We start from the raw sequence: 27,051 nt of genomic DNA on the forward strand, positions 1-27,051 counted from the left end.
GCAGAAATAGTTTCATTGTTTGTTGTACTCTTGCACGTTCCTTTTTTTTTGGCGGGGGGGGCGGGGGTAGGGGGTGGTACCAGGGATTGAACTCAGGGGTACTCCATCACCGAGCCACATCCCTAGCCCTATTTTGTATTTTATTGGAGACAGGATCTCACTGAGTTGCTTAGCACCTCGCTAAATTGCTGAGGCTGGCTTTGAACTCATGAGCTTCCTGCTTCAGCCTGGGATTGCAGCTGTGTGCCACAGCACCAGGCTCCTGGGCAAGAAGTGTTGATTTTGAACTCTTTTTAGGAATCTGTACTCTTGTTATTTAATGACCCAGGCTCTCTGACTCCCAGTGTGAAAAAAAGAAAAATGATTGAATCCATGCTTCCCCTGAATGAAAAGATACTTAAAACTTGCAGCACTTTCTATCAATTGTCTAAACTCTGAAAGCAGAAAGGAAAAAAAAAAAAAAAGATCTTCGAAAAGAAAAGACACATACATATTCTCTCTCTCCTTACAATAGATATTGTCACATCCCGGCTGTTTTCACTTCTCATGTTAAAATAGACACTAAAAATAGTTGTTTCAAACAATGCTTAGCATTACAAAACCAAGTTATTCAGAGCTCAATTTTTAAAAATTCATTTAAATCAAGATTAATAAGATTTTAAAGGGAGATGAAAACAATTTTTTTCTCAGTATCTTTCTTTGGATTTTCTTAAGAACTCTTACTTTCAGAATTAATAGCTTTAAATTTTTTTCACAAAGATGTCTACATTCACACCTCGTTAAATGCCCTCACATAGACAATGACCATCAGCAATCAGACTAGCCCATGGGTCTGGTAGGCACCGCCATTCTTATCTCCGTGGATTGTTTGTTTGCCAGTCTATTTAGCTCCTAGGTATTCTCTCCATTAAACTAGACTAGCAGACAAAAATGACTTTGCAGTATCTGACAAAGTGGTAACATGCATTTATTTGATCTGCTAATCCCAAAGCTAATGTTTGAATGTAAAGGGTTTTTAATCAAATCCTCAATATGCGGAGGAACCAGCCCCGTGCAGTCTCTCCTTTCTGAGTCACAAAGGCCTTGGTTTCCAGCTACTGCCTCAATTTCATGAAACTAGAATTTTAGAGCTGGAAAGGACCTTAGATTATTTGTGACTTGACCTCCTAGCCATTTTAAAACCATGGCTCACAAACAGTGTACTCTGTAACTGTTCTCTTGCTAAGTCCTTGTGCTCTTTAAAAGAAATGAAACTTCTCTTCTAGATGCTTTTATGGGGCCGCTTGTTAAAGGGTGGTTTGTTGGAGTCCTTTTATGCTCACAAACTTTGAGTGAAGTTTTGATCCTTCTGACCAACAGTGACTGCTGTAGCTTGGCTCCTGAATGTCTCCCTAAGGTCCATATTGAAGACTTGTTTCCCAGTCCAGTAGGCTATTGGAAGGGGATTGAACCTATGGGAGATGGGGCCTGCTACAAGGAAGATAGATGATATTGGAGGGTCACACAATTAAAGGGGACATTGGGACCCTGGCTCCTTCTCTTCCCTTGTCTTTGATTCCCAGCCACCATAAAATGAACCACCTCTTCTGCCATAGGCTTTCACCATGATGTACTGTGCCAAAGCAATGGGCCCAAGTGCACTTGGAACACCAGAAACCATGAGCCTTTGAACTGATTCTCTCAGGTATTTTGTCACAGTGACAGAAAGCTGACTAGCGCACTAGCCAAAAATTTATTTTCTGCAAGTGAGGAAACGTGGAGGAAAGAAAAAATGAAAGAAGCCCAATCTTCGTTGAGTGACTAACAGGTGCCAGGCAACTTACAATATCTATTTTGATACTGGCCTTTTAAGATAGCCCTTGCTCCCATTTTACAGGTGAAGCACCCTGAAACCCAAGTGTTTCAAAAGAACTTGCTCCATACCTCAGAGTTAGTGAGTCACAAAATGGGATTTTCAACCCTAGTCTATCAGGCCCCAAACATTGCCCACGTTCTGTTTACTGCACCAAACTCATTTCCTCAAGCTTTATTCATATGCCTAGACAGAAAATCATTTCATGAATTCCACATGGTTGTCTGGGCAGGGTAGACACTCCTCTTTTGGAGGAATCTTCAAAGTAGTGTGTTCAGAAATCTAAATAAATAAATAAATAAATAAAAGGCTCATGTTTTACTGTGTTTGGCTCATTGATGATTATAATTTAAACATTTTTGAATGATGGTTGTTTTATGTCAGAGTGAAATGCGTATTCCCTTTAGAAGTTGACTAATGATGTTGTTCTTGACTCCATCTGGAATTCTAAGAAAACAAGGAACAAAGCCAATCACAGGTAGATGTCGAAGGTACTCAGAGACTTCTGATCATTAGGCCTTCAAATCAGATAGACAGATTGATGGCTGGAGAGTTTTTCAGGCAACCCCACACCCAGAAATAGGGTTTCCCTGAGGGTCAAGATAACTCTGAATCAGTACTATCAACACAGTTTGGCCATTCCTCAGTTAATTTACACCAAGGACTGAAAAATCTGCCAGAAATAAACAGGAATGAGGGGGTGGATAGAAGGAGAAGGAAAGAGAAAGAAAAGCAGAGATGAAAGAGAGAGAAAAAGAACAAGAAAGAAAAGAGAACAGAAAAGGCAAAATTAATGGGATTTCCTCTTTCTGGATCTAGAATCTAGAAACAAACAATCAAACAATAAATAGTTTTTGGATTATCTTAAAGGACTCTGCCAAACTGATGTTTCCTTGCAATTTTATTAGATTGAATTCTACCTTGTATCTTTTTGACCCACTTCTACCTCAAATTGGTACAACTGAGAACATAAGGTTCAATGCAGATGGTTGCATGGGAAGTGTAAAGAGGTTCAGGTATTGAAACTGGTCTCCTAACTGGCTCTGAAAATCAAGAGTTATTGTGAGGTGGGATCCTGCCCAACAGTCACTGTCAGCCACTTAATCTTGTTTTTTGGTTCTTGTGTGTGTGTGTGTGTGTGTGTGTGTTTTGTTTTTTGTTTTTTAGCTTACTGCTCTACTAAGACAAAGTCATACCTCATGATTCTTAACAGCAAGGGCTCTGTAACACTCAAAATAGATTGTGCTATGTCACTGAAAAATGATGTCGCTTCTCGTTAAATCATCTCTTCATCTGCCTGTTCATTTAGCACCTCCATTCCCTGCCTTATTCCATTCCTGGGCTGTCCCTAGCCTCATTTTGGGCTTCATACCTGTGTGATCATTTCAAATCCTCTTCTTTGCCATGTTCCAGTGTTAGTTTTAGTCCCCTCGAAAAACAAACATCTTCATTTTTCACCCGGGAAGAAAAATGCCATGAACACAGGGCTGTGTCTCCTCCTGGGACCCAGGCCCACTCTCTCTCTGGAAAGGTTACTCTGTTGCACTCAGGTGAGTAACTGACCTCACTAAGGATGACTTGTTTTGCTTTGCTTTTCTCCTTTTAATTACTTTCTCAATCCATCCAGGCAAAGTCAGATCATGTTATTAAAGAATCTGGGATGTGTTGCTAGTAAGCAGCAATTTATTTTTCTCACCCTTTGGAAGTGTTTCTTGTTGACGGTTTTCACTCAGTGACCCAAATAATACATGTTCCTGTTATGCAACAGAGGTGACAAGCCAGAAAGATCTGCACTCACACAGTAGCAGGTCTGGTCTTCATCAGACACAGGCAGTGTTTGTTTTTATTTAACTACAAAAGATGAAGTAGAGAAATTCAAGGAAAACTCAAAGGGATGCCAGATAAGACCAACCATTCATTAGGGGAAGAGAGAGAATTTCTTTTTATACATTCTTGTTAAACCATTTTGACTCTGAAATGGAAGCAGGATACCAGAATATGGAAATCGTCACATTTGTGGTTTTATTAGGGTGTATTTAAACTTTTCAAACAGTAGGCCAGCCTTTGAAAGTTCTTGACTCAGCAAACTAGGGATGCATTTGGCCAACCACTTTTTCTTCCTCCAATTTAAACCCATTTATATTCCAAGGGAAACTTAATCTGTACATTTATGATTCATTTGTGCTTAACTTGTCAAAATGTTAAGAGCTGTTTGAAATAAAAGAAGCCTTTACATTCTGATGCTTATATAATTTTTATCCTTAGAATCAGAAAGCTGTGCTTTTTGCAGAGCATCAACAACCCCATACCTATAGGCGTATACATCATATATGAGAAAATGCAGGACTCAAGCAGACCGCAGGTGTACTGCTATTACTTTGAATTTCAATCTACAGGCATACGTAAACAAGTAAGCCTTAAATTCATTTTTTTAAAGAAAATTATATCACTTAAATGGTGATGTGTCCTAAACTAAATTGCTAACCTGCTCTTTTCCTTGCAGAGACATTGTGCACTGTTGATCAAGTTACATACTGCACAATTCTGGGAAGCACACTCTCAAAAACAGCACCATCATTCATAGTGAGTCTGTTTCCCTGCATTACTTTTTTTTTAAAAATGGAATTTTGTCCTTATTTTTTATTTGTTCTGATTGGTTACACATGACAATAGAATGCATTTTGACACATCATACAGAAATGGAGTATAACTTCTCATTCTTCTGGTTGTACGTGATGTAGAGTCACAAATCGTGTATTCACATATGCACATAGGGTAATAATGTCTGATTCATTCTACTATCATTCCTACCCTCTACCCCATGTCCCCTCCCTTCACTCCCTTCAGTCTAATTCAAAGTACCTCTATTCTTCCCTAGGCCCTCCCACCTTATTGTGAATTAGCATCTGCATATCAGAGAAAACACTCTTTGGTTCTCTGGGATTGGCTTATTTCACTTAGCTTGCTATTTCCAGTGCTATCCATTTACCTGCAAACGCCATGATTTCATTCTTCTTTAAGGCTGAGTAATATTCCATTGTGTATACATGCCACAATTTCTTTATCCATTCATCTGTTGAAGGGTGCCTACATTAGTTCCATAGTCTAGCTATTGTGAATTGAGCTGCTACAAGTATTGATGTGGCTGCGTCCCTGTAGTATGCTGTTTTTAAGTTCCTTTTCTCAATTCACAACTCAGGCACAAGCATCATCTAGAAGTATCACTAAGCTACAATATATTTATTGACTATGCCAAAAATTCTACCTTGACTTATCAAGTTTGCAAGGACTTCATGCATTATTCTAATATGGTTGCATGTGCTTATCTATAATCAGGCTCTGGTTTTAACTCCATATTACTAGGTTTATGCCTTGGAAGAGGTTCCCTTTCTATCTTCAGATGGAAACCTAGGATATCTTGACCTCAGAGGACATCAGTTATGTGTGCTCACAGAGTGGGAGAGAAAAGGGTATCCATGCTTGGAACTGTGAGATGGAAGGAGAGAGGAACAGATCAAAGGCTGTTGAGGGATGACGAATCATTGAATTGTCGTAACACAAGAGTTAGGCTGCCTGGTAGTGGAAAAGAGCAGAGATCAAGAACAGTGCCAGGCTTCAAGGGTCTGGGGTGGGAGCTGTGAATGCTGTGAGCCTCCAGGGCTCTCCACCCACAAAAGACCTAGCCCACCTTGCTGGGCTGATGATAGGCTCTTAGAAGAACCTATCGACCATTTATATTCCAAGGGAAGTAGTAATAAGAGTTCAAGGTTATGATGCATTTAATATTCCCAGTGCCCAACCTAATATGATATCAACAAATGTTGGTTCCCTTTAGCCCTTTGGGGGGCATGGACCAAAAAAAAAAAAAAGCATTATGAAGAACCTAACTCATGAACTGCCACTTGCCATGGGTATTTTTTGGATGCTTTGAGCTTCCCACATGGCTTCATTTTGGAATCTGTTTTCCCTCACTTTATGTCTTTCTAGAGGGGCTCACAATCATGGGGTCCCTAGGGAAAAAATCCACAGGATCCAAGCTGACCAGAAGACTCTTTTTCACTGGAGACAGGAATTGATCTTAGAATGGATGCAACCCAAACAGGACCACTCAGAGTATTTTTTCAGGAACTAATTAGATGCTGAGAGAGAAAGGATCTTTCTGATTCTGAGATTATAAGAAAAACATCCACCCAGGAGTTGCTGAAGGCCAAGCAAAGGGAAACAGAATCAATACCTTAGAGAGAGACAGAGATCATCTAGACCTTACTGTGCCTGAAGCCCTAGACTTTTCAGTTACAGAAAATTAATTCTTTTTCTTTTACTTTAATTCAAATTGAGTTTCTGTCCCTTACAACCAATGGACCATACAACTCCCTAGGGATTATTCTTAGGGAATTAAACTTTGCCATAGGACACATAAGAAAACATCATCCACTCCACCCCACCCTAGTTTTCAGTATAGATTTTGATCTAAACTCTTTAAAATTGTATTTATTTATTTTTATTTGCAGTACTGGGGATTGGATCCAGGTGCACTCTTCCACTGATATACATCTCTAGTCATCATCATTATCTTTGTTATTATTATCATTATTTTTGACACAGAGTCTCACTAAATTGCTGAGGCTTGCCTTGAACTTAAGATCCTGCAGCCTTAGCCTCTGTAGGTGCTTTGATTCTAGGTGTGAGCCACTGCCCTTCTCTAAAAAATAATTTTTTGTACTGAGGATTGAGCACAGAGACTCTTTACCACTGAGCCACACCCCCACCTCCCCATCCCATCTTCATTTTTATTTTATTTTATTTTAATTTGAGAAAGAGTTTTACAAAGTTTCTGAGGCTGGCTTTGAACTCACAATCCTCTTGCCTCAGCCTCCCAAGTTGCTGGAATTACATCATGTGTCACTGTACCCAAAATTTTTTTTAATTAGGCATTTCTGTGCTAGTACTGTTAGTTATGATTTTTTTCAGAGGTATCCTAAAGAGACTGTAGACATTCCCACTATAATAATTTTTTCTGTTCCTATAAAAAATGAGTGCACAGGGAAATAGTAAGCAATCTCCCAGCCAGTGAGAAGACTCCTGATGCTGGCTCCGGCACTGTCTGCTCCCACAATCTCAGCTGCCATGGCAATCAAAAGAGCACAGAGAGTGGCAATTCAGTCTTACAAGAAGGCTGCAATGCTCCCAGAATCAACAAGCAAAGGGTCTATATGACATGTCTTAACAAAGAAATGGGCAGAAACCTATAGACTAGATCTAAGGCATAGAGCCAGAAAATTGGAAAATCAAAAAGTCAGCCTGGGAGGTAGGAAGAACAGAGTTTTAGGCAGAGCACAAGGATAGGCCTAAGATAAAGCCACATCACTGTTGGAGCTATATGCTACCCAAGGTACAATGTGCATTGAGGACAGATGAGGGCAAATACCTACTGGCTCTCTGTTGTTAGCCGGCCTGTAATCACAGCATAACCACACAAATAGAACAAATAGTTATAAAGAGTAGAGGTTCATCCATTTACTAATTTATTTGTGAACACAATGTTTTGTTGTTGTTGTTGTTGTTATAATCAATCTTAATTACAAATACCATGAACAGAGAATGGTGCTAGTGGATGGGATGGAGAGAATCTCAAGTGGTCTTTGCCTTCAAGGAGCCATAGCCCAATTAGGGTTGTCTGAGATGGGTGCATAGATAACTAGCATAGGAAGAACTGTGTTGGTTAAATATCACCCCCAAAGGCTTAGACTGAAAGGGGATAGAACATCTAGGGAGATTGACATTATTCCTAGGTGGTCAGAAGGGTTTTTCTGGAAGTGGGAGACCAAGTGGAATTGGTAGTCACTGTGAGAAAGGGTCCATATGAGTTGGAAAGTGAATTGGGCTTGACCACTTGGACTTGTGAAGCAAGGGGGAGGGTTTAGCTACTTTGAATCGTGTTTTTCTCCTTTGCAAATGGAGGTTTCAAATATCCAGGCATCAGGTTAGGATGAAATAAGATCACTGAGGTAAGGCCAGAGAGCAGCCCAGAAGAGGAGGAGGCAGCACTACCCGTCACCCCGGGGTCCCATGAGAAGAGGGAAAGCAGCAGGGTACCCGAGAGTGCCAGGCGGCAGGTCCAGGCTCAAATAGCCTCAGAGAACTTCCCACACCCCATCTGACTCAGGAGAAGCAAGTGAATAAGTGGAACTAAAAGAGATCCAGTGAGTGGGCATAAGGGACAACCCAGCATCTTGCTGGGTAGAGGATCAACAACCTCTCTCATTTCATTGTCAAGTTCAGATGGGTCCTCCAACGTCTCATGCTCTGCAGTACCAGCATCCTCCTCAAGAGCTCAGACACCATAGGGAAAATGGGGCAGAATTCCTGAATCAACTGGGAATAAGGCCCTGGCACCGAGCAGGGGCTCAAAATAGGAGTCAAACATGTTCTAAAATGTGTGGACAGTTATCTTGCTTGGAGACCTTAGATTACATGTTTTAATGTCTGCTAATTACACAAAGCCCTCACAGGCATTCAGCCAGTATTTGTATTTATGCTCTTCCTCCTTTCTCCTTTCCCCAACACTTCCAAGAATGGATGGGATTCTGAATGGAATCAATGGAAACAGAACTATCAGGTTCAGATTGCCTTTTACAGATCTGCCTTTAGAGCTTTAAAAATAATTCAAAGCACATGTTTCTCCTGATGGCAGGAAAGTCGTTTTACTGCCACATAGAAAGGACATCACATTAAAAAAAATCATTTCTAGATGCCTCCATCTATGGCTTCTCACACCAGAGAAGTTGACACAATTGTGACTCATCTGTGACCAATTTTTGGAAGCTGTGAAAATGGAACCAAGTGTCCACTTAGCCACAAGCAGAGTGTGTGTGCTCCAGGGAGGTGGAAATGTTGCTTTCACGGGTGACATTTAAGAAAACGGCAGGGACAGCTATCACTTGGTGTGGCTTGGCTACAGAGCCGCCTGAAGGCAGTGTCACTGTTGCTGAGAGCAGGGACAGCTCCCAGGGCTCGAGGAAATAGGTCAGGGTTGACAGCAGCAGCTGTTCAGCGCCATCTTCCCACCCCCTCCACCCCGACACTCCTTTGGGTTCCCTGCCTCCCTCCTGTTTGCCTCGGCCCCTTCCTTCCTTTGATTTCCTCCATTCCCCTCTGGACTCCAAAGAACAGAAATCCAAAATGCCTCCCCTAATCAAAGAACTAAGACTTTTCATCGTGGAAGATAATGGGAACATTAAAACCCTTACTCCTGATTACCCCAGAATTTAAATTTTTTTAACCCTCCATGCCAAGACTTTGTGCTAAATCTATGGACAATTTAGAAAGCACGTTTGTTTTCTGAGCTTTATTTAATGGAGGCAGATCGATATGAAATTTTTTAATTCTGTATTTATCAAGCTGATAAAAATCAAATGTTATATCATTAGTTAACTTTGTGGATAATTATATTTACTCTTTGAGCGTGAAAAGTTGTTTTTCACCTAAAATATATTTTATTTTCCACTTAATAAACACCCTCTTCTAGTGATTATCATGTTTCCTGGTCATCCAGGGCCACAGAATTGGGCCTCCATGACTAATTTTGTGCCTCGGAGGAGGACTGGCCATGAGGTCCCCACACTGACTGCCAGTCTCAGTGCTGGTCTAATGTGGAATTGCATGGACAGACAGCCACCTCTGGGTCAAGTCCATATCAAGCCTTCTCCCTGACAGTAAGAACGATGAACCATTCCAGGAGAAGAGTAGGAGAGGGACGTCTAGGGCAAAACCAGCCCAAGAAGCAGAACCAGGAAGATGAATGATAGCAAAGATCCAGAGATAGGTCTGAAACCAGGGCAGGTTTGGCAAGATAACGAAGGCCAACGGCCTGATGAAGTCTGGAGATCCGATTTGATCCATCTGTCTGCAGTTTGCAGGACTAACCAGTTTTTATTGGCCTTCTGCTTAAACAGTCACTTCTGCTCTGAGGGCGTCTTAAAGGGCCCGGGTGATTTGGGCACTGACATTGACACTGTCCTTATCCTCATCCTCACCACAGGTTGTGGGTTCTGAACGTTGGGTTCACTAGCAGTCTCCCTCAATCCTCGCTGCTTCCAACCCAACGTGGGCTGGGACACAGAAAGAATGCAGGATGCCGGGAAAGCGCTCACTCGTACCCACATCTGCAAAGGACAGCATAGGATCCCACTTGTTAAATCAGCTGCCCTAATTTCACCTGCACATTTCTGACTGAGTGCATCAGCTGCTGGCCAGGCTCCTCTCATAGACCAAGGTACAGGGCCTTGGAGACAATTATTTTCCCCTCACTGTACCAAAGAATATTCCACTTGTTTATCAAGTCACAGCTGTGTTCCAGGTGGTGTATGTGGAGATTTTTCAAAACAAAACAAATCCATTCTCCACACTAGAGTCAGAGTGGGTTGTTTATTTTTTTGTTTGTTTGTTTTATGTCTTGGGTTTTTTTTTTTAAACTGCAAATCTGATCAAGTACCTTCCCCTGCTGAGGGGGGAGGTACGTAATCAAAATGCTTCCCACGTTTCACCCTCTTATGGGGGACCTTCCTTCAAGCCTCCCCTTCCCTCTCTGCTCAGCTGCCCTGTTTAGGCTCACAAACCATCCCAGCCCTTCCCAGCACCTAGACACCAAATTCCCTCCCTTATTAATGCAGCTCATCCCTTGCCAAAAAACCCAAACCCAAAAAGCTACCCATCCATCTTTCAGAACTCAAATTAAATGCCAATTAACTGACCCCCCCATACACACCCCTTTAAAAAATTAAAAAAAAAAAAAAAGTTCCTGCAGCTCCTACAGGGCCAGGCAGCGTTTCCTTTAAGATACATTATTTTGCATATTTTACAAAAAAAAAAAAAACTGCATTCTTAAGGCTCCATCCAGGGTCTCAGAAAGCTGTGATATGAGGAGACCTGAAATTTATGGTCTTTCACCTCATGGTAAATCTGGACAGGGCCTAGCTTCATCTCGTCACTGCCATACCCCGCACCCAACACAAAATTTTATTTTGTTGATTGCTGTTTATTGTTTATTTGTTTTCTAATTACTAAATGGTGATTGTTGTTTATTTGTTTTCTAATTACTAAATGAGGGAAAATAGGAATTATAGAATCTACGATTTTTAAATATTAAACCAGCATCTATTTGCCTGCAGAGCTATGAGATCACACTGGGGATGGAAGAAGCACATTGGCTCTCTGAAGGTTAGGCAGATCCTTTGTCCCCCAGGAGAGAAGGTTCCTGTCACATAAGTGTGCATGGCTGCACTGCTTTCAGGCCAATTCTATCTTTAGCCCTGGATCTAGATGAAGAAATTTGATATTTTCTCATCATGAGGGTCTTAATCAAGGGTCCGTGAGGAACTCACATTGTTTTGAAAATTAGGACTATTTCCTTTTATGTTTGTATCTCAGTGACAACACCCTGGCTTTCATCAAATTCTGAAAATGATAATAAGCTCCCCAAAGCATTAAGAATTACCATAGATCATTCAAGGAAGTCTACATGAAATCTAAGAGATGTGAAAACAGCTCATACAAATCAGTATCAGCCTTCCTTCTTAGTAGATGAGAATCTTCACAATTTATTTAACCACTTTTGAGTTTACTCAAATGTAGAGCAGGCTACATGTGCTTACTCACAAGGTGACTATAGGAATACATGTATACACCCATTCATGTGTTTATGCATATACATGCATACAAATGATACATACTGTCTTGACCAATTTCTGTCTTATAGCACACACCCAATAAATGTCTGCCCTCATCTCTTCTAAGCAAAGAGATCTTCATTGCTTTAGCATAATCTCTGTACTAAATTATTTAAGAATAACCTATCCCCTTACCTGTCCATTCATTTTAAAAGAGTTTATTCAGCACTTATTATGTGCCAAATATTGTGCCATGAACTGGGCAGGGGATAGGATGGAAATCAAAGATCACTAAAGTGATTTGAAGAAGTGAAAACATATTTTTTTAAAAAACTGGAAAAAAATCAAAAAGTAGTTTGAAAATCTCCTACCTCATTATGATGATACATTCTTTCTTGGAGATGAGCCTGTTTGGCTGTCTAGATTATTCCAAAGTATCTAGATAAAAATGGAAAAATGCAGAGTCATGTGGTTTTTATTTAAAGTACACCCATCATCCAAATGTTTCCAAACATTCATGTGTCCAGTATTATCAAGATAACCATTTCAGAAGATTGAAATTTTCATTCTTAGTGAGATGGCCTCACTTTGGGTACATACAGCTTTGAGCATTTCATATGAAAACCAACAAATATCCTATTTCTGACTTGGGCCAAATACACTGGCTCTTACAAAACAGTCACACACACACACACACACACACATGAGAAATTAAGGAAATAAGTGAGTCTCAAAACCTACATAAAATTATTCAGGATTAATCTCTCTTTCTCCTTATGTCTGTCTACACAGGGAGAGTGTCTCTGTCTCTCACACACACTAACCATCCTACTTTATCTCCCTCAGTCTCTCCTGTCATCCCTCAGCCAACCTCTCCATCATTTCCAGATTGGTAAGGATTCCTCAAGTGCTGCCCAGTGCTCCCAACCCACCCACAACACCCCCCAACACACATACCTAAGTTTGCCAGATGCAATAGAGATGTTCAGTTAAAGTAGAATCTCAAATAAGCAACAAATAATGTTTGAGTATAAGTATACCAAAGTAGCACATGGAACATGCTATCCTAATATTTTTGTTCATTGGAATTTTGAATTTAACAGGACCTCCTGCATTTTAGTTGCTAAATCTGACAGCTCACCTCCTCCCCTTCCTGGAGTCATGGCCTGTGACCAAGTTGCTGCCACTGTCACTCAACTAGATGCAGTACTCTTTCTACCCTGGCATACCCTGGTTCCCAGGATGACACACGTTTCCTGGACCCTGCTCCAAAGCCCTACCCTACCAAGCCCTGTCTTGGGAACTGCACCTACTAGAATTACCCAGCATCAAGTTTTACAGGACTAGCTTGCCCTTGTCAAACAGCCAGAACTTTTGGTCACTGTTCCCTTCTCCACTGTGACTTCTGGTATCACTGGAGCTCCTCCTTCCCTGGATCCCCTCCTCCCTGGTGAGACTTCAACAGGACCCTGCTCCTCCCTGTAGCTGCCCTTGTTAACTAAAAATAAATTTCAAAAACTTGATCAACCAACAGGGTAACTAGAACCTCTATACTCAAGTTATACTGTTTCTGACATAGTCCAAATACACTGGCTCTTACAAAACAGACACACACACACACACACACACACACACACACACACTCTTAGATCATTCCTAAGCTAAAATGAACATCAGAAGGCCAAACGAAGCAGCCAAGAGACAACTTGTTTCCTAAGAAGAAATGTAGCTAAATGCAAAAATATCTAATAAGCCAATCAACAAATTAATAGTTGCACAAAACACAATTTATCTCAGAGCCTGCAATTCAACCACATAAACACTCATAATATCAAAGCTTTTTTTAAATTTCCTCTAAATTTATCAAGGTCTTATTTAATTGCTATAAACACCTAAAGACATGAGCAAATTAACACATAAAATTGCAGGATTTTAGCTGATACATATTCATGAATGCATGTTGTTGTGATCAGGCAAATAATGACCCAAGACATTGATAAATTTGGTAGAGGCAAAAGAAAAACACTGAGAACACTGTTAGAATTCTCTGCAGATCATAGAATGGAACCTTTGAGAAGCCTCGCTCTGGGAGACCATTCATAACAATTACCGTATTTCTGTAAGTCTTCCAGGATAGAGATCAGCAAATGTTTAACCATAGGCTCCATAAAAATGCTGTCCCCCAAATACTCGAAGGCTAGGTCAGCGCTACAGATCACTGGCTTCTTGGAAGGGTGATCCAGATTCTGCTTCTCAGAAACTGTCTCACATTCTTACTGGCATCCTTGTTTGGATATGTACCACCACTCAGGTAAGATGGACAGATTTCCAAGCATTTGTGGGAATCTCAAGTTACAGCTGTTGTAGGATCTTCAAAATGAATGTCTTTTATTTAGATGGAAATCTACATCCTGTGTTGGCTCACCTAGGGTGGCTGCACTGCAGTTATTTTTGAATGCCTGGCCTGCTAACCTCTCTTGTTAGAACCCATCCATACATAGTTCCTATTCATTAAATTCTTTGTTCTCACCCAAGCAGTCAGTGCCCCTATGAGTTGGAAACTACATTTAGTGTGAACATAGCTGGACCGCTCCTGAAAAAAGAATCAGAGCAAATGCCAAAGGCAGACTGGGAAGCTGAGGGGCACAGCATGGACTATGGCAAGCCCTGCAGAGGGCTCTCCAGAAAAGGGCACGATCATACAGCACCCATGTAGAGATGCTCATCATTTCACCCCAGACCACAGTAAACCTCAGAATCCTTCTCAACACAATTTTCTAGTTAGCCATTTCCAATTAACCTGGAGCAGGAAGCAAATTTGCCTTCCCTTTCCAGGTTGAAATCAAGGAAGTTGAGCGCTGAAATCAACAAATAATGTCAGTACTGAAAGGTGAGTGACTCACCCAAGATGAGACGGAGGTTCAACCAAGCGATTTTATTGGGGGGGGGCTGCCTGAAGGGGAAGAAAAGGAGAGGCAGAGAGAAGAGAGGAGGAGGGCAGAGAGGGAGAGGGAGAGAAAGAGAGCAGAGATCATGAGGAAGAGAGGAGGCGGGGGAAGAAAAGGAAGAAAGAGGGTAGAGAGCATGAGCTTGCAAGCTTCGGCTTAAGAAGGGTTGCAAAGGCCACGCGGCGGGTGCTGATTGGCAGGGTGACTCAGGAACGGTGAGCCTTGGGGATGGGTTGAGAAAAATTTTGAATTTGGCGCCCTTCAGCTTGGCACCCTTCGGATAGGAGGGGGAGGGGTACGGGATTGATTACATGATGTTCTTCTCTCCAGACAGAAACTTAACTTCAGCGGGGAGTCTCCCACACACCCAACAAGAACCATCAAGTGGATGCTTTTATAGTATTTACTATGCTTCAGAACCATGACCTGTGTATATCAACTTATTTATTCATCACAATGACAAAGGTGCTGGTACTGTCCCAATTTGTAACCAATCGCTCAAAGTTACAGGCAATGACGTTGCAGATCAGTATTCAAATACCATCCCATATCCCTCTACATCCTGTGCTCTTAGCTGTTGTGCTCTGACAGCTGCACTAAGTGGGGAGAAATTGACAGCAGTTTATGGTTTGTGACTTCAAGAAATAATGGGGACATCTTCTCTGCTGGCCACACCGTCAGGCTTCCCCTCCTGACACAGATCCACCTGCTTTCACATGAGGACAACTGGTGGAAAGGAGGGAACATGAAATGCAATGTCCCCACTCAGCCTCTGCCTCTGCCTAGCAATTTCACTTTGGGTCAGTAACTTAGCATCCCAGGTTATAATTATGATGATACCTACCTCACAAGGTCCAGTCAGCATTAAATGAAACATGTAGAAAAACACATTTTGAAAGGGAAATGGTGTGTGCAAGAGTTCAATACTATTAAATTAAAATCCAGAATTAGATCAAAGCACGTGATTCCTCCCAGAAGCATTTGCATTTAGACAATGTTGCCCGACACTGAGATTCTGAGAGCAGGTGGGAGAGGATGGTAGCGTTGCTTTGGGAGATGGGCTAGATGGGGGTCCTGGAGAAGCCGCATAAGGATATCTGACATAGCTGGAGACCCTGGGGCCTGAAGCTTCTACTTCCCAGCTCTCACCAGTGACAGTGATTCAGCTGGAACCATCATCCCCAGACACGTGATCTAGATTTGTGCACTACCTCTGTCAGAAAATCCCAGACTATCAGACACTTTCTAATTAGCTCTTGTAAAATATAGATGTGATAATTAGAGAGTAGTTATTATCCGTGGAGATGAAGACGTAAACACAGGATCCTTTAGGAGGTGCCTAGGAGTCTGAAAGGGAGCCAGGAAGAAGCACAAGTGTCCATATTACAGTCCCTGGCTTGGTCAGTGACAACCTGGCATGGAAATCTTGAGGTTCTCCCATATTCTCAGCACTACTACTAACCTCAGGGTCACCGTATGGAATCACCTCTACTGTAAGATTCAGTCCAGGTGGGCATGGTGGCGCACACCTGTGACCCCAGCAGATCGGGAGGCTGAGGCAGGAGGATCACAAGTTCAAAGCCAGCCTCAACAACTTAAGCAAAGCCCTAAGCAACTCAGCAAGACCCTGTCTCTAAATAAAATATAAGAAGCAGGGCTGGGGATGTGGCTCAGTATTAAGTGCCCCTTGGATTCAATCTCTGGTACCAAAAAAAAGAAGAAGAATAAGATTAAATCAGTCCAGGTCTCTTGCAGGTCTGTCAATCCCTTTTCAGAAGGTAACAGGGAGTTAACTTGAAGTTCAGTGGCATTCCTCCTCATTAGGCACTTCTCACATTCGTGGGGTGCGTTGGTTATTTGGACACTCCCCTAGTCCAAAAGATGACTATGTCGACCCCAAGGGCCTTTTATATTTCTCTGGAGCACTTGCAGCCTTGGTGCAGGTGTGAGCACCTCCTGGCCCCTCTCTCCCAACATGCTCATTCTCCTTTTGACATCAGTCTCTAGGCTCCACTCAGCCCTTCTGGACAATCATCAAAAGCTTCATGTTTCTTCATCTTGCACACATTCATCCCCGCAGCCTGAAATGCTCTCCATCTGAACCCCCACCCATGCTCTCCCCATCTACTTAACTGAAATCAGTAAACATGTTCTTTCTTCACATTCCATCAGATTCTAGAGCTAGTCACTCTCCTGAAATACTCTTCTTCCTTCCTAAGGCATGCCAGAATTTGTAAGTATATTTTTATCCATGTAGATAGTTTTCTCACTAAGCAACAATCACTCTGAAAGCAGGGACCTTATGTGCTTTCTTACTATGGTCTCTGCAAGGACTAGCATTGGGCCTGACGTGTGTCAGGGAACAACAGCCACTTGTCAAATGTTGAGAGAATGGATACTTATAGCTCTTTAAGCTGCAGAACGATGACCCACAGAGCAGGGAAATGATGAGCTGATAATCATCCGCAGCGCCACCTCACCCTCTCCTCCCATGTGCAGATTGTTCATTTCTGCTTCAGAAGTTTGGGGTTTGCAATTTGCAGTGGCATTTCCAAGGTGGGCTGACAACACTATAGGTCACAGAGATACTCAGAGTGACTTTTGACAAGACTTTATTGTTGTGTGGGGTATTTTAAAATAGTTCATTACTTATAGGGCAACATTGGGAACAGTCCCTGTCACATAATCATTGAACTGATGACCCTAAGGGCCAGTATTTCCCATTGCATCCACTGGCTTCTATAGCAGGCCAGCACAGAGGCTTCCTAGCTCTGTTTAAATGCCTCCTCCATGAGACATACTCGGTGGTCCATTCCAATGTGAAACAGCGGCCATTGTTAAAAAGTTTGGCCTTAGCTTGTGTGGATATCTGCCTTACTGTAACTTCTCCAGCTGTGGTGTAGACATTTTATGTATACCCCCCTCCCATTCATATTTTGAAACCCTTCCACTGAAAGTGAAAGTTTTAGAGAACGCTACTTTCAGAAGGTGATCAAATAAAGAGGATGAATTCTTCATGGTGGGGTCAGAGAGCCCAGAAGATTGTCTAGTCCATTCCACTATGTGAGGACACACCCAAAAGGCACCTGTATGAGCTAAAAAGTGATCCCTCACCAGACACTGAATCTGCCAGTGCCTTGACCTTGGACTTTCCAGCCTTCAAAATGTAAGAAATACATTTCTGTTGTTTATAAGCACTCCAAACAAACTGATACCTGCCCATGATGCTCTTGGACCCACATAGCAAATAACCCTAAATGTTTTCCACCTGACAACCCTTCAGTTATTTGAAGACAACTAACAAGTCACATCTGAAGACTTTTCTTCTATACTTTATGCTTTTTCCAGCCTTGATTTTTTTAAATTTATGAACCACATCTTTCTATTTTATTGCATGCATTCTTATAAGATACCTTAAATCCTGGGTGGAATAAGGCCATGTATAAATAAATCTTTGTTTCTTTCTTTAGGCAACAACTCAAGGTCCCCCCTTGACAGACTTCTTGCCAGCATTACATTACCACCTCAGTTGCATTCTGCAATCATTCGCACATTAGAACAGGGTTATCTCCAAATTCCATATTCATCTTACTGACTGCCACGTCCATGGTAGGGTCTCTGAGTACAGTGACTTATGACCAGTAGGAGGGCTTTGAGGAAATGAGAGTAAATCCATCACTTTATTAATGGTTTCTTTTTTCTTTCTTTTTTTTTTTCCTTCCTTCCTCCTTTCTTTCACCAGGGATTGAACCCAGAAACACATAACCACTGAGCCACATGCCCAGCTCTTTTTTATTTTTTATTTTAAGGCAGGATCTCACTAAATTTCTTAGGGCCTCACTAACTTGCTGAGGCTAGTTTTGAACTTGCAATACTCCTGCCTCAACCTCCCAAGTTGCAGGACTTACAGGCCTGTGCCACCACCATCCTGGCCTAACAGTTTCATTTTGCAAGAGTTATTAGTGACCTGCTCAGTCTCTGGAAAATGCTAAGCCCCCCTGCCCTGAAATTTGAGTTGATAACCTAGCCTCCTAGAGAAACTAGATCACTCAGGTCTCAAAAATAGAACTCCTTCCTGCCCGCCCCACCCCCAACACACACTGACTCAAAATCCACTTCCCTTCTCCATGGCTCTCTTTGAAAGCCATTTTCTCCACTCTGTCTTAACCCATTTCTTTCCATTTTCATAAGGTCTCCAAAAGTATCCCTTTTGCATGGGTATTTCTATCTCTTCAGTAGAGCTAGCATTTTTCTGATACACATAAAGTGCTCAGGTTATCACCTACTCTAAAAATGAAATAATCATGAAATATTTAATATCCTTTGCCGACATCCTGCTTCCTTCTGATCTAGCAAGACAAGAAGCACTACTGCTTCTGTGACCCAAAGGCGGGTCCAGGTTCTGTAGAACCTGAAGCTAAAATTATTTTCAGGGGGAATAGAATTCTTTAATATTTTTAAATTAGATTTTTTTAATGAAAAGTTTAGATTTAAAAAATATATATTTAGAATGAGGAAAATACAGTACATTATTTTTTTAAAAAGGTAAGTATCAAACATCAGAAAAATCAATAAAATAATATAATATTTTATTTCTTTTCTGTCTAGTTTCTAACATTTTTCCCTAATTTTTTTTAGCTGCATTCTCTTAGTTTGTTTATTTATTTAGAAAGGATTCAACTTGCCTTTCACTCTAGTTAATTTTTAAGAAATTTTACATATTTATAGTTTTAAAAGGTTTTAACTATCTGAAAATCTGTGGGATTTATTTTTCATTTTGTAAAAATTTCTCATCCAGTTTCTTTCATATCTGAGTTGAAAGATTTCAGAACATTTCAAGTCTTTATGTGCTGTGACTAATCTTAAATCTTCTTTGAACTGACAACACCCATTAACCAGTTTGTCATTGATGTCTCATCGCAGTGGTATATTATGAGTTTTGGGTCACCTTATCTGATAGGAGACGATTTGCATTCTGACTGAGACTAGACAAGAACTGGATCTTCTACTTGTAATTTTACACATCTCATGATTGGAAGGACTTTCCACATACCAGCTCCCGGCTCAGTACATTTTTAACCTTCACCTCCACTACCCGCAGTTTCCAAGTGCCAGGTATCAAGACACATCCATACTTGGTTTCAGTGCTGGGCAAGTTGGCTTAGTGGGTGGAGGGAGAATAGTACCTTAAATACATGTTAACCATATGCAAAGCATGCAGCGTGTTCCCTTAAATCCTGATTCAAGCTTTCCTAAACTGAAGCCTGAAAGCCCAGCAGCTGTTCTATTTTCCAGTCAGGAATACCTGAGTAGAAAGGGTGCTCTTCCCTGACTAAGTGTCTTACACTGGGAAGTTTTATAGACCACATGCCCTGCAAAAGCACTGCCCAGGCCTGAGATAGGAGCCTGGGGGTCCTGAGGGAGGCCTCGCTAGCTTTGTTATAAATCTGCCTTTGCTGTGATAGTGTCCTTTAAAAAAATCTCCAAGTCCTGTCCTCTTTACCCAGATACTGTCTTCCCTGCCTCTAGCCCTTGGAATTTGGTTTTTGCTCTACCTTCTAGCAACTCAGCAAGATCTAACAAAATGCTTAAGAACAGATCCTTTTCCCAGTCTTTGTTCTCAAACTCTCTGCCTTGTTTCTCTGAACCAAGCTGATCTCTTGCCTCTGGCCAGGACTGGCCAGACTCCTTCACCCCTGTCTCGCTCACCCACCAGCCTGTCTCCTCTATACTCTCCTTGTCCCACTTTGTGCTTCCTAAATGATAGTGTCTTTCCAAGTTCAGTCCCTAGGAACTCCTTCCTTGTCCTTCCTGGGAATTTCATTCCCTCCCAGAATTTCATCACCCACCTCACATGCCTGTTCCAGTGTCCTCTAGAGTCAAGGTCATTGCCAGCTGGCATCTCCCTGACACCTGTAAAACCTCCTTGCCTACTCTCTGTTGGTGATGAGAGAGCACCGTCGACCCAGCTTCCTTCCCCACATATCCCTTCCCCGCTTTCCTACTGCATGGCCCATGTCTAGCCTTGGCACCCTTAAACTGTCTCCCAAACGTCCTGGGGAACTGTGCATCCTAAGTGTTCTCTCATCCTTTCACCTAGATGGGTTTTCCTTCTCCCCAGAATGGCCATTTTTCTTGTAGCATTTATTATATTTCATCTTGAATTTATATAGCAATAACCGATGCATGCTTATGAGTACCACATATTTTGCATATCTCAATTAATTCTCACAACCACCATGTTAATGGATACTATTAAGATGACTATTATCAATAGTTAAATGAAAAAACTGAATCTCAGGGAAGAAAATGAGAAACTTGCTTAAGGTCACATAATAAGTGGCAGAACCACTTAAAAGTATAGCTGTCTGAATGCAAATAACCATGAGCTTGTTCACCCATAACTAATAATAATAACTGTTATGATAATAATAACTATCAAATATTATGTATCTACCAGGTGCTCTATATTTCTTAAAACTGCCCTATGAGTTTATACCATTATCATCCTGTTTTTGTAGAGGATTAAACTGGACCCCAGAAAGTGTGTATCATCACCCTAAGGTCTCCTTCCTGCTAAAGGCAGAACCACAACCAATAGATGAACACTTTGGCTCCAGAGCCCAGGCTGTGTCCCTGTCACCAGCCTGTTCCCCCTCTGCCCTGCTGGTTCCATCTCAAGTGTCTTGTTCCTTCTCTTACACACTGACATCTTTGAAGGCAGGAGCCACTTCTTCTACATTCTTTTTCATACTAAAGGTAATTTTATTTTGAATAATGTAAAATTACCAAAAAATTTCAAGAGTAGAGACATCTTTTGTCCTGAATCAATTCAGTATAAATTGCCCACATGCTGCCCTATAATCCCTGAACCAAGTAGTGTAAATTTTCTAGAAGATTCTCCTACATAACCACATCAAAACAAGGAATTCAACACGGATCCCTCATCACTACTCCATTTAATTTTCACCAGGTTTCCCAGTCTTATCCTTTACAGCAAAAGGATTCGATGCAGATGCAAACAATTGGCAATATCTTTAGTGTCCTTCCATCTGAAATACTTCCTCCATCTCCCCCTCATTATCCATGACCTTGATACTTTTGAAAACAGAAGATAGTTATTTGTAGAATGTCCCTCAATTTGAGTTCATCTGATGTTGCATTATGATTAGATTCAGGATACACATCTTTGGCAGAAGTTCTTCTAGGTCTTCTTATCAGGCAGTTACAATTGCTTTTTGTCCCTTTTCTATAAAGTTAGCTTTGATGATTAGATTAAGATATTATCTGCCAAAATTCTTTAAAAGTTATACTTTTTTTCTTCTTAACACATAAATATTTTACAGGAAGCACTCTTTTAGACTATATAAATATCTTCTCATCAAACTTTCATCCCCTGACTTTTTAATTTATAGATGTTTTTGGCTTAATTATTACTGGAATGATTGCCAACTGGTGATTTCCTAATGTCATTATTCCTCTCACATTTATTAGCTATCATTCATTCCTCACAATTTATTTATCCATTGATTTATTTATGTTATTATGGACTTATGTATCTCATTTCATTCAGTGAATTATAATACTTTATTAACATTATCTATTTTGAAGCTTGAATTATCTTAGATTTGTGTGACTACCTTCAAAGAGGCTCATGTGTCCTTTTATTGTGTTCCCCTCATTCCTCTTGTCTTAGGACATGAAGTGTTTTCTAGGCTATTCTTGTGCTTTCCCCTCCCCAGTCCTAGTGTTAGCCAATTCTCCAAGAAACAAAGGTTGTTTTTAATACAGAGTAGTATTTATAAGTCAAGATTTAGCCTCAAAGGGTGATTATTGTGATTGTGGTGTTACTACTTCAGGACTTACTTGTTGACCAGAGATAGAAAATACAGTCATCCCTTGGTATCCTTGGGCAACTGGTTTCAGGACTTTGGTGGATTCCAAAATCTGAGCATACTCAAGTTCTTTATATGTAAAATGGTGTAGTATTTGCATATAACCTACAACATCCTCCCATATACTTTTAGTCACCTCTAGATTAATTATAATGCCTAATACAATGTAAATGCTACATAAACAGTCATTATACTATATTGTTTAGGGAATAATGACAAGGAAAAAAGTCTAAACATTTTAGTACAGATACGATATTTTTTTCAAATATTTTCTATCCATGGTTGGCTAAATTCATGGGTGCAACACTGTAGGTATGAAGGGAAACTCTATGTTTATCTATCTATCTATCTATATGTACATATATTCATCTATATTTCTTTCTCTATGATGTCTCTCTGACTCTGTCATAAAAAACAATAAATTCATACTAATTCTTATCTTATATCACTTTGGTTGATTCTGTTTTTCTACTTTTCGAAATTTGTAACTCTCTTCTTAAATGGTGTGAGTTGTGGGTGACTCCCATTATTCTCAGTATTTATGTAGATGGTCAGTTTCCCCCATGTATCCAATCTGCTGTCAGTGTCACAGCTTGCCACCCTCAATGATGCCCTTCTAGCCCTACTCAGGCATTGGATTTCCCATGCCAGCTTGCCCCCAACTGTATTTCCCCACCTCGCCTTCCTCTTCTTCAGAAGATAGTCTTGCTCAGTCCCACCTAATTGTCTCTGATTATTATTATTATAAAGTCACTAACTTTATAATGAACTAATATAATGTCCTTTGTCCAATGGGTCCTCCATTTACATTTTTATCAATAGAATAAGATAAATATGTCCCACTTAAGGTTTCTTACATAAAAATTAGTCTTTATTTAGAAAATACAGATTACTTATTATAACTTTCTTAGTATAAAAAGATAATGTCTCAATAAAAACAAAAAGTAATTCCTTAAGTCTAAATTTAACTTACTTTTACAATATCAAAAGGTCCTTGTTTTCCCTCTATGTCTGGCCTGCCACTGTCTCCTTGAGGGTGCCTGACCTTTGCTTTTTCCAGTCTGTTAGTAAGAAAAATAATTTTAATTATTTTCTAAAAATGTCTCAGTCATTTCATGAACTTAAACTGTTTATTCTTTGAATCTCTGCCCAGGCTGGCTAAAGTCTACTGTCTGGAGCTTAAACCCCAATCATGTGTTGAAACATGTGATTGGGGATGGTTATCTGCCAATGGTGCCTATACCTTCCTAAGAGAGTCCCTGTCTCCCAGCCTATCCACTTATAGCTCCAGAGTCTGAGAATGTACGGTTCCTCCATAAACAGGATCGTTTTCTAACTTTTCAAAACTATAAACATATTATAAAAGAGCTTATACAGCTTTCTCACAAATATTATATTTCACCTGATTGATTTGTGTTCTAATGAAGGTACAATCAGATGTAATATGGTCATAAAATAAACAGATGTGTGGCTTATGAAAATAGGTCTCACTACTTTGATAGTTTACTGTAAACATGTGAATAATAAAAATATATTTAAGAAATATTTGTTTTTCACAATTTCCAGAGAGTTTAAAGAGCATGGCCACCAACAAACAAAGCTACAACATTCAAATTTCTTAGGCTTAATTAAACACTTCTGGGGACAACTCTGAAGGCCTGCACTGGACATTTCCACCCCTTTAGGCCCAAGTCACCAGGATCCAGGTTAGTCAGGAGTCCAGTTTCTAGTGCCATTGACAGCAGTAATAACTCACAGGTGTTATTACATCTATTCCTCACAAGAACCCTTTAAGGTAGACAAAACAAAAGCTATCACATGACTGCACAAGCTCACACATCTGCCAAATGGCAGGACTAAAATGCCAGCCCAGGTCTTCACTCAACCCACACAGCTCGCTGCCTCTCCAGACTAGATTATATTTGTGATAGGTTTCCAATTCCTCAACCGCATCCTCTTCCTCTGCGCATCCAAACTCCCTTCTACCTAATGAGATAGATAAATCAAGCCAATCAAGTCTAACCTCATGGGAAAATGCCTTCTGAAAAGATGTTTTGTTAAGATAATGGGCTTATTCAAAAAATTATTTAGCCTTCAAACTGAAGAGCAGAGTATCTAAAGAAGTTCACAAGCAGGTTATATTCAGCAATCAGAAAACTCTTCTGACGTTAATTATGGGCAGATTTTTTTTTTCACTAACAGCATGAAATCTTTTTCTTTTGGACTATCATTTTAATGTGAAGACATGGTAGTATATTCCACACAGAGACTATTTCTCAAGGATGGCTATGCTACAGCCAGGAGAATGTAGGAGAGAAAAGAAGGGTTAGTTATTTCATCATCATTGCAAAGCCCCCAAATCACTGTTTCCATTCCTAATGAATATTACATTTTGCCTGCTGAAAATTTAGAAAATTCTGTCACTATAAGCATTATTTATTGTGTCTTAGGATTGTAAGCCTAATAGATGCTTATTACTGAAATATAGAAAGTTATAAAGAAGAAAATTTTAATTACATATACTTTCACTGCCAAGCATTAAAAATTGGTTAATTGGTCCTCGTAAACTGATTTTTTTTTTATTTTCATGCATTTACATGTCTGACTTTGTTTTTATAAATTGGGCTTATATAGTAGAGATATATTTTCTGTTATTTAAAATTTATATTAATAGCATTTTCCCATGACATTAAACTCAGTAATGTGACATCAGTGGAGAATAGTATATGGAATGTACCCTACTTTATTTAACTCTATTATTAGAAATGTTGACTTTTTATTTTCACTATTAAAAATAGAAATGCAATAAATGCATTCACATATAAATTATTGTCCTCAACTTCGGATATATTCCTAAAAAGAAAAATTGTCTTGAAGGACATTAACTCTTTTTAAAAATGTTGATTCATAGTAGTAAGTACACCAATTTACACTCCAACCAACAGATTATCAAAATCTCTTGATAGTATTTAATATTTTGATGTTGTTTTGCCAATTTGCTAGTTTAAAACATCGCATATCCTTATTATCTTAATTGGTATGCACTTAACTGTAAATAAAACTGAACATATTTACACTAATTTCATATACATACATGTGGTTTGTTTTATTTATGTATGGTTACCTTGTGTCTATTTTTCCAATGATATATTCACATTATTGTATTGAAATATATATTTTCATATATTAATAATGTTTTTATATTCAATATAGCTCTTGATATGTATGTTGTCAATATCATTTATTAATTCATTTGCTTTAATTTTTTATGCAGTAAAATCTTCGTATTCAGGTTTATATTGAAAACATACTACACGTTTTGATAAGTAGGATAGTCTACCTATCAATCAGCTCAGCTGTGGCTATACAGTAGACATTAAACCAAGCTGCTTTGGGAGTCAAGCAACCCCTAACCAGCAATCTCTACTGGCAGTTTTGGAGAGTAATGAATTACACAGAAGTACTCCTCCAAACTTGGCCTTCCATAACCATTTCGAATGGAGCTCTGAACTGACCTAGGGCCCACTGGGAGCCATGTTTTTCTCCAGACATATCATTATTTCCCAGATATAAAAACTAAATCTTATCAAAAGCACCTTGAGAATTTTCTAGGGGACATCAAATACCTAATGCCAAATAACATTTTGATGAGTTAAGTATAAATAAATGTGAAACATATGGACTATATTTCTTCTAAATAAACAAGAATATAAAATGAAAAGGCGGTTGGCCAAATAGATTCGAAAGTGTTTGGAAGGAAAAATGATTTTAATTCAAGCCTAAAATACAGTGCATTTATCAACTGTGTATCTGATCTCAAAATAAGCAGGGTCTGTGCTGACCCCAAGTGTCAATGATCTGTGAAAGAAGATAGGAATTCCAAGCACATTTCTCTTCAACCTACATAATTCTTAGTCCCTTTGTGGCAATATTTTTTAAAAGAAAGAAGAATATACAAAGCGTATTACTTCTCCTTTCATTTCAGTTCTTCCACTGTGAAATATGAAGTTTCACATCAAGCAGATGAGTCCTCCACATCCCACTCCATGCTGAGCCAGTCCAAATGAGTGTGGGAGAGACCGACACCAGTGCCGAATTACCTTCGAGGAATGGAGCGGATCCCAGCCAAAGCTGCCATCTGTCCACAGTGAAATCTGTCAATTGTGGCTATTTATGAAATCTCTAGTGAAGTCTATAATGACTCCGTCTTACCTGGCTTCCTCTCTCATCCCAAATCACGCAGTCCTCCACTTACTTTTCTACAAGAAGGTACGTGTAGAACAGTCACTGAAAATATTCACGAAATACAGTGTTATAATGAAAACTGAAGGGAGGTTGGGCTTTGGATCCAGCAGTGCTACCCAAATCCTGCTAACGTTTGCTGTGTGACATTGGATTTGTCTGTAGCATCTCCATGCTTTGGTTTACTTGTCTGTGAAATAGGAGCAGTGATATCCCTCCTGCCGTGTTCATTGGTGATAGGAAATTCACTGAGAAAACAAACATTAACATGTCTGACCGCCCATAGCAGTTTCTTAAGCACTGACACTTACATAGTCTTTCCTCATGACTTTCCAATAAAGAATACATACACAAAAAGGAATTGTAAATGAAATTGTTGTGGGGCCTGAGTTATAGACGAAATTAAAGACATGAGAATGTTTATCCTATCTTTATTTTTCAGGAAT

At 40.0% G+C, this 27,051-nt stretch overlaps 1 long non-coding RNA gene across 1 annotated transcript in view; it reads right to left on the bottom strand.

Annotated features, from left to right (window-relative positions):
* Nucleotides 1-1,847: 1,847 nt before the first annotated feature.
* Nucleotides 1,848-27,051, bottom strand: part of LOC125620056 — a 28,331-nt gene continuing 3,127 nt past the window's right edge. Inside the window, exons 2-3 of the long non-coding RNA XR_007351644.1 lie at nt 11,892-11,958; nt 1,848-2,134 (exon numbers count right to left, since the gene is read on the bottom strand). This is a non-coding gene — a long non-coding RNA (uncharacterized LOC125620056). The remainder of the gene's footprint in view (nt 2,135-11,891; nt 11,959-27,051) is intronic.

This window comes from Marmota marmota, unplaced genomic scaffold (assembly GCF_001458135.2).
Source record: "Marmota marmota marmota unplaced genomic scaffold, marMar, whole genome shotgun sequence".
NCBI lineage: Eukaryota > Metazoa > Chordata > Mammalia > Rodentia > Sciuridae > Marmota > Marmota marmota.